The sequence below is a fragment of the Anser brachyrhynchus genome (genome assembly GCF_964034855.1).
Source record: "Anser brachyrhynchus genome assembly, chromosome: 2".
In the NCBI taxonomy this organism is placed as follows: Eukaryota; Metazoa; Chordata; class Aves; order Anseriformes; family Anatidae; genus Anser; species Anser brachyrhynchus.
Window position 1 is genome coordinate 125,157,289 of NC_137695.1, and position 7,902 is coordinate 125,165,190.

The following is a 7,902-nucleotide window of genomic DNA, read 5'->3' on the forward strand; positions in this document are numbered from 1 at the left end:
CCGCCGCCGCCGTTGCCCGCAACGCAACGGCCGCTCGCACTTCCCCGCCGGCCGCGCAGGCGCCGCGCCGCCGGGGCCGTCGGGAAGGGGAGTCCCGGCCGGGAGGGCGGCCCCGCGGCGGGGAAGGGAGAGGGCAGGGCGCCGGGACTACGAGGGCCGTCGTGCAGCGCGGTCACGGGGAGAGGAGGGAGGGGAGAGCGGAGCCGGCTGCGCCGCCCCCCGGGGATCGTGGGAGTTGTAGTCTGCTCCCGGTGGGGAGCGCCCGTGGGGTCCGCCGGCGCTGCCATGGCGCTGACGGCGGGGCGGGGGGGTGGCGGGGTCCAGCCGCCACCTCACCGCTGCGGGTGGCAGGCGGGGTGGCTTCACACCTGTGGGCAGCTCAGCGCCACACTGCTGCCTCACTGCCCCTCCTCACAGGAACAGGAGGAGAAAATACAATCGAAAAAGGCTCAGGGGGTGAGATAGGGACAGGGAGATCACCCACTAAGTACCATCATAGGCAAAACAGACTGAGCATAGGGAGATTAATATAATTTATTGCCTACTAATAACAGACTAGAGCAGTGAGAAACTAAAATCATACTAAAAACACCTTCCCCTCAAACACCCTCGTCTGCATCCTCCCCCCAAGTGGCACAGGGGAACGGGGAATGGGGGCTGCGGTCAGTCCCTGATGATTCGTCTCCGCCGCTCCTTCACGGTCCCTCTCTGCCCCTGCTCCCCGTGGGGTCCCTCCCACGGGATGCCGTCCTGCCCGAACTGAGCCTGCGGGGGCTGCCCACGGCAGCAGCTCCTCAAGAACTGCTCCCACACGGCTCCGTACCACTGGGTCCATCCCCCAGGAGCAAACTGCTCCAGCACAGGTCCCTCAAGAGTAGCAGCTCCCACCACATCCACCCGCTCCACCGGGGGCTCCTCCACGGGCTGCAGCGTGGAGATCTGCTCCGTGTGGGACCCATGGGCTGCAGGGGGACAGCCTGCTCCACCAGGGGCCTCTCCACAGGCCGCAGGGGAACTGCTGCTGCCTGCCTGGAGCACCTCCTGCCCGCCTTGTCCACTCACTGCTGTCTGCAGGGCTGGTTCTCTCACATTTTCTCACTCCTCTCTCCCAGCTGCTGTTGCACAGCAGATTTTTCCCTTCCTTAAATCGGCCCTCCCAGAGGCCCAACCAGCCAGCACTGGTCGCTGGCGCTGGCCAGAGGCAGGTCCCTTTGGAGCCGGCTGGAGCTGGCTCTGATCTGCCATGGGGCAGCTGCTGGGCTCTGCTCACAGAGGCCAGCCCTGCAGCCCTCCTGCTACCAAACCCTTGCCATGTAAACCCAATACAGGGGAGAGCCCCAAGGGCTTCCCAGCCATGGAGCTTTTCAACAAGCATCTCTGAACCTGCCTGTCCTCCCTGGCCAACTCCCGTGCAGCTACACCAGGCCCTGCCCCGGGGGTGAGCGGTGGCCATGGGAGGTGTGCCCCAGCTGCCAGCTGCAGATAGCGAGACACAGGAGGCCTCAGGGTGAGGTGTTAGCGCCAGTGATCCAGCCTGCTGGCGTCACACACACAGATAATGAGGGAGCAGAGGTGGTACGGACCTTATCTCCAGAAGCCATCTGAAATGGTACTTCACAGGCTGGGAGATGAGTGCCTGGAGAGCAGCTCAGCAGAAAGGGATCTGGGGTTGCTGGTCAACAGCAGGATCGACACGAGCCAGCAGCCTGCCCTGGCAGCCAAGAGGGCAAACTGCATTTTGGGGTGCATTAAACACAGCACAGCCAGCTGCTCAAAAGAGGTGATTCTCCCCCTGTGTTTAGCATTGGTGCAGCCTCACCTTGAGTATTGTGTGCGGTTCTGGTCTCCACAATATAAAAAATGATCTTAAGGTCCTTGACAGCACCCAGAGTAGGGCAGCAAATCTGGTGAAAGGGCTGGAAGGGATGTCCTGTGAGGAGAGGCTGAGGACACTTGGGTTGTCTGGTCTGGAGAAAAGGAGGAAGAGGCGACCTCTCTGCTCCCTGCTCCTTCCTGAGGAGGGGAGGTGGGCAGCGAGGGCCGGCCTCTGCTCCCTGGTAGGTGATGACAGGACACATGGGAACGGCACAAAGCTGCGCCAGGGCAGGTTCAGACCTGACATTAGGGACAATTTCTTAACTGTGAGGGTGGTCAGACACCAGAAAAGTCTTCCTAGAGAGGTGTTTGATGCCTCAGGCCTGTCAGTGTCCAAGAGGCGTTTGGACAATGCCCTTAATAATATGCTTTAAATTTGGTTAGCACTGAATATTCAGGCAGTTGGACTCAATGGTCTTTGTAGGTCCCTTCCAACTGAACTATTCTTTTTTTATATAAAATTTCCAACAAAAATGAGAGGGAAAAATGTTCACAACTTCCAGCCTAATTACTGTGGCTGGCAGCACATTCATGCAGAGATCTTAAGATGGGTTACTTTTGGCTCACATTGTTTAGATTCTCCCGAAATTCATTCCTGACAGTGATTTATCCTTTAATAAAGGAAGACAAAAGCTGAACTTGTGGAAGACAAGATAGCACCTCTCTGAGGTGGCTACCCTCGATAGCGTTGCCAAGTACCAGAGCCACCCAGCCCTACAAATAGGACAAAAATGAGGGCTGCTTCCCTCCTCTGTCATCCCACTGCTGTAAAGCAAACACCTGATGTTAACATCCCAGGGACTTGTTTATTCTGTACTCACCCAAATGATTTAAAATTAGACAGAGTAGAAATAATAGAAAATGTGTTTTGCTTGCACTTTCCAATGCAAACAGTGGGTTTCACTTTCATTAATCTGTGGAAAGTAATTTATGATTTTTGCACCTGGCATTTAAGTTATAAAGATTAAGATGATTAATACATACAGAAAAAACACTGTTTGTATGCTTTATCACAGGCTCTAAGATAAAAAATGTCTCCAGGCCTGGTCCTGTGACAGACTGAGCACTTCCACCTTCTAGCCAAGTCAGTGGAGCTGAGCATGTTCATTACCTCTTAGGTACAATAATTTGTCAAGCACAGAAAATGTATATGCGGGTGTAAATATATATATTCCACAGTGTAATCTGTTATCTGATCTTTCAAAATCTGGGACAGGTTTGAAGAGGAGAAGGAGAAAATTGTGAGACAGCTTTTCATTCTTGCCTGCTACTAATTCTTATTTATGTGTATGACAGTAGGGTAGCAGCATCACAAGGTACATAATCCTGCCAACGTGCGTTTTGCCTGAGGATAAATCAACAGTCTGTGCCCATTCACTCCTTCGCCTTCCCTACATAAGAAAAAGGAATGCAGTAAAAAATGCAAATAGGGAAGCTTCTGTCCACTGTGAAACTGTATGGGAACCGCGGAGAATGAAGACCATTCAGAGGGCATCAGATGGTGACAATCCTGTTGTGACCCAGCCTGCATTTTGAAGGAATGTCTAAGAGCTTTTCTGTGCCATCATCGGTCTCTGGAGCAGTCCAGTTCTTAACAAATGGCAAATAAACACGTTTGTCATTGCTTAATAGTACTTTGTATTAAATAATAGGTAGCACTCTGGTGAAATAATTAGCTTTTACTATCAGAACTGACAGATTTTTTTAAAATGTTTTATTTACTTTTTTTATGTTATATTTAAAACCAGTTGTTTTTATGAAAGCACTTGTTAAATTACGACCGTAAAGTCAAATGCGTTTCTCCTTCTTATTCTCTACATTAATTTCACTGACAAATAGTATTCAGTAAAGGAATCTAGCTTTTATGGTGACTTGACCCTAATTATTCTAGCTATATGCAGACTTACCATCAGGATTGATTGCCCAACTGATTTCTGCAGCTAAAAACTTTTATCACAGAATCTTTGGTAAAAATCACAGTTTTCTGGCAAGGTAATGATTTATGCAAGTTAAATACATATTTATTTACAAGCTGTATACACTGTATCTGGCAAACAGGATAAGGAAATTATGTGTTATGTGACTGAACACAGGTCATGCAAGTAACTAAACCTTTGAACAGCCTTAGAGGAAAATTCAAGAAACACAGTATCTGTCTTGTTCGTAGATAACCTGCAGAAGCGCAGCATCAAGTCATATCAGAGGTCACGGCAATAACCACACCTTTGTCACAAGCAATGTGAACAGTGACATCACAGTCAGGAAAAGTAAGGTTACTTTCAAAACTACCACACAGTTGAAGATCACAATTACCACAAAGTTGAATTTACTTACGGTGACTCAGAAGAGTGATAAATTACCAGCAGCGGGATATATCTGAGCCCATGCTACTTTGCAGGTGAGGACTGAGCACTGCCAGGAACACTATCCTGGCATTCATTCCTGGCCAAGGATGTGAGGTCTAAAACGTTAAGTTTGATCTTCACACAGCACTGTTCCCTCTCTTCCTTGTCCTTCGCCCTCAGGGAAGGGATCATCCCCAGGTGGAAGCAATTACTTCTCAGGGGGCGTTGTTTCTTTGAAAGCTTTTGGAAGAGCAATGGCAGAAGTGTCCTGTGAAGGAGTTTCCATCTAAACAGAAAGAAAAGATTAGTGCAGCGTGCCAAGGAGCAGGTGATGAAGACTAGAAGATGCTCTATTTTGTCAGGAAGTGAAAACTATTATCAGCCTTCTGATACAACTGTGTACACAACGGTGTGCTTTCATTAGCCTGCGCTACACCACCTAACAGTCTGGTGTCACCTTCACCAGCCCCGCTAGAGCTGATGCTGCTTAGCCTGCAGGCCCAGCGGTTTTGCCTGAACTGGCCCTAAAAGCACTGCTCGTTTCAGCTTTACATTTGAGAAAGAGGAAAGAGAAGACACAAATGTGAGCTGGAGGGAACATGGTAATATGCATCACAGCCCAAAATGAGTGCAACTTTTTTATATTTTGATACAACATTTTGGATACACCCTAGTGTCTAAAAAGCATGTCTAGTTCTTACAGTATCATCAGTACTCTTAGTACTATCTGCAAAGAGGCAGTGCTGGGTGCCTCGGCACACGGAGCAGCCCAAACCCATGCAGTGCAGACTCACGTATTTACTGCTCTTGGTAAGCCAATTCTGCTCTCCTGACCTGGACTGCCTGTACTTTGTCAGCGCTGACTGTCGTAGGCGTTCCTAACAACCTGAGCACTAACTACACTTACTGCAGCGTGCCAAAGGTGTTGCTCACAGCCCTTCTGCACTTCCCCATCCTCAGGGGCAAGGTGCAGCCACGCACAGCACTCCGGAAGGACAGGAATCCCCAGTGAGCAGCTTCGGTTCAGCGTTCATAAAGGTTTGGGTTAATTAATGGTAAGCTGGTGGTGGTTAGAAAACAGCATCCGACTTTTTGTGAGGAGCTGGGCTGGTAAATCTTGACCTGGATTCATCCAACAGAATAACCTCGTATCCCTCTTCTACAGTCTCCTGATGATTTCCGAATTGAAAAACGCTCTTTTCTTCAGTGCTTTCCCAGAGCCACAGCTTGAACTGCTGCCACTGCAACAGGTTCTGCACTTCTTGCTGCTAGGAGATGCACCTTGTGAACAATGAGGGCATTCCTACATACAAGGCCAAAATTGGGCCACTCAAAATGTGGTAGGTGTGTTAGCCAAACACAAGCATGCTAGGAAAGCAACATGCCAAAGGGGAGGAAGGCACAAACATTCTAATTCTAATGCTAATTACAGCTATCCAAATTACCTGTTCAGAGGCTTTGCTGCTGCAAAGTCAAGTTCACAGTGTTTGTTCAGGTACAAACTGGCCCAGTAACAGCAACCATACAGCTCTGCCTCCCTTTTTTCCTTCCTGTTCAGAGCAGGGACAACCTCTGCATGCAAGACGAGCTGCTCAATGGCTGCACTGTTTTGCTTGCTTGTTTTTTTTTTTTTTTTTGTTTTTTTAACCTAGGTTTTTCTGTTGTTTTTTGGATGAAAATCTGGCTTGCAGGCCTCATTTTGCAAAGCAATTTGATTGATTTCACACACAAACTCCTTTGCAAAATTAAGGCTCCACATTTTTTATCCTGAAACATCTCTTTGAGACTCATTGCTAACATTAAAGGAGACAATTAATGAAATTGATTCATCAGAACAGGCAGTGTCCAGCAACCGTCAATAGAAAATCCATCTTTAGGGCACTCAACCATTAAAAAAGAGGAGAAAGTAAGTGTTATTAGCTTAGATGTGTAACTTGATTACATGGAAATCTCAATGGCAATTACTGTGAATATTTATCAGCTTTCTGTAGTGCTCTGTCAAATGCAAATTGAAGAAATGGTACGATCCCATTATACTAAAAGATTAATGCCTCAAAATAAAATAGGTTGAGCGACTAACACGCTCACTGCCGTATTGATTTGTGTGCTCACAGAGAATGCACAGTCACTGATCTCAGCAGCTGTTAAAGCTTTACTTAAATCTGCATGACATTCACACATATTTATGTGTCCCAATTTACTGTCTGGTCCTTAGCGAAATTCTCTGCAAACGCCCAGTTTAGAAGAGATGAATGAACAACCACGTCCAGCGTAGAAGAATTTCCGAGTGAAGGGTGTAAATGGGTGACACAATGAGTGCTTCTTATAGAGAATGATACCTGGCTTGTGATTGTGCTTAAATTTAGAAGTAATTGACAGGTTGAGAGCCTGTATTTCTCAGACTTGAAGGCATAGGAGAGAACCTATGAAGTATGAAATGGTGGGAGTGGAGAAGATGGTTGGAAACCAAAACCAAAATCTATCCTCAAATTTTCTCCTGAGGATTTTAACCTAGGTATTGTTACAGTTCAAATATAAACTAGAAGTACCCTTCAGACTGATTTATTGCACTTTAGCAACTAACATGCATAAATACCCTTACCACCAGCAGCAAGGTGTTATAATAATTTGATATATTATACACACATGTAGATAGGTATCTCAAAATATTCTTAGTCCATTTTACATATCTAAAGTTCTAAAAAAAGGAGGCTTCAAAAAACAAAGAAATATGACCCTACTGCTGAATAGGAATTGCTTTGAGAAGATACTTTTCATGAATCTGATGTAAAGCCATTCATGGTAACAATGAAGACGTATCATCTATTAAAAAAACTTACAGCTTTTTTTGCATTGACTTACTTCGTGCCATAAAATCATTTGCTTGTATCATGGAAGAAAAATGCATAAGGTGATTTTCAATTAACTCTTGTCCTTCAGTAATTTTACTAGAAAAAGAGCAACAAAAAGACAAATTGCTCCTGGAGACTTTGCAGTTTCTGATCTGTATTATTACATCCATAACATTATGGATGGTATTAATTTCTTTAAGTACAATGCAGATAGCCTGAATCCAAAGCCACGTACCATTAATCGTGGGACAGTGCTGAAACTTTCTCCTGTGTTGTTTTGCTGGATTCAGTTCTGGCAGTAGGTGTCAGCAGAAGCTCACCGAGGAAGCCTTCTCATCCATCCCCAGACCTGCCACGCTGCACGGATGATGCATTAGGGCCCTAAGGTACAACAGCATCGTCACCCTAGTGCCTTTTATCTGACTAATCCAATACAGAAGAACGGAGGGGCCAAGTGCTGAACGTCCTAGATGACTGTATACAACTGAGCAAACGAGCAGGACATACTGCAAGTCAAGCTTTGCCTGCACACTGAGGTTCATTCACATAGCAGACGTGGTGGGGTCATTCACAAGATGCACATTGATACAGCAGAACATTGCTGGTTGGAGAACAGTGTGCATTAAAAACATGAGTACCTGCGCTGGGGTCCAGAACGTAGCAGGAGATCTGCTCAAATAACAACAAAACGGGGGTGAAGACAAAGCAAAGAAAAGGTCTCACTATGTTATGACTTTACCATACACCACTGCATCAGGAAGATTCACTGGATATAATTTTAAAGGGAGGATTTCAAATAAAATCATACTAAGGTCCTTCATTGCCAACAC

The 7,902-nt window shown here is 46.8% G+C and overlaps 1 long non-coding RNA gene across 1 annotated transcript; it reads right to left on the reverse strand.

Moving 5' to 3' along the window:
- Positions 1-3,871: 3,871 nt before the first annotated feature.
- LOC308190773 lies at positions 3,872-7,355 on the reverse strand. Its single transcript, XR_013947489.1, has 2 exons — positions 5,666-7,355; positions 3,872-4,506 (listed from the first exon to the last, which is right to left on the reverse strand). It is a non-coding gene; the product is annotated as an uncharacterized lncRNA (long non-coding RNA).
- Positions 7,356-7,902: the final 547 nt, after the last annotated feature.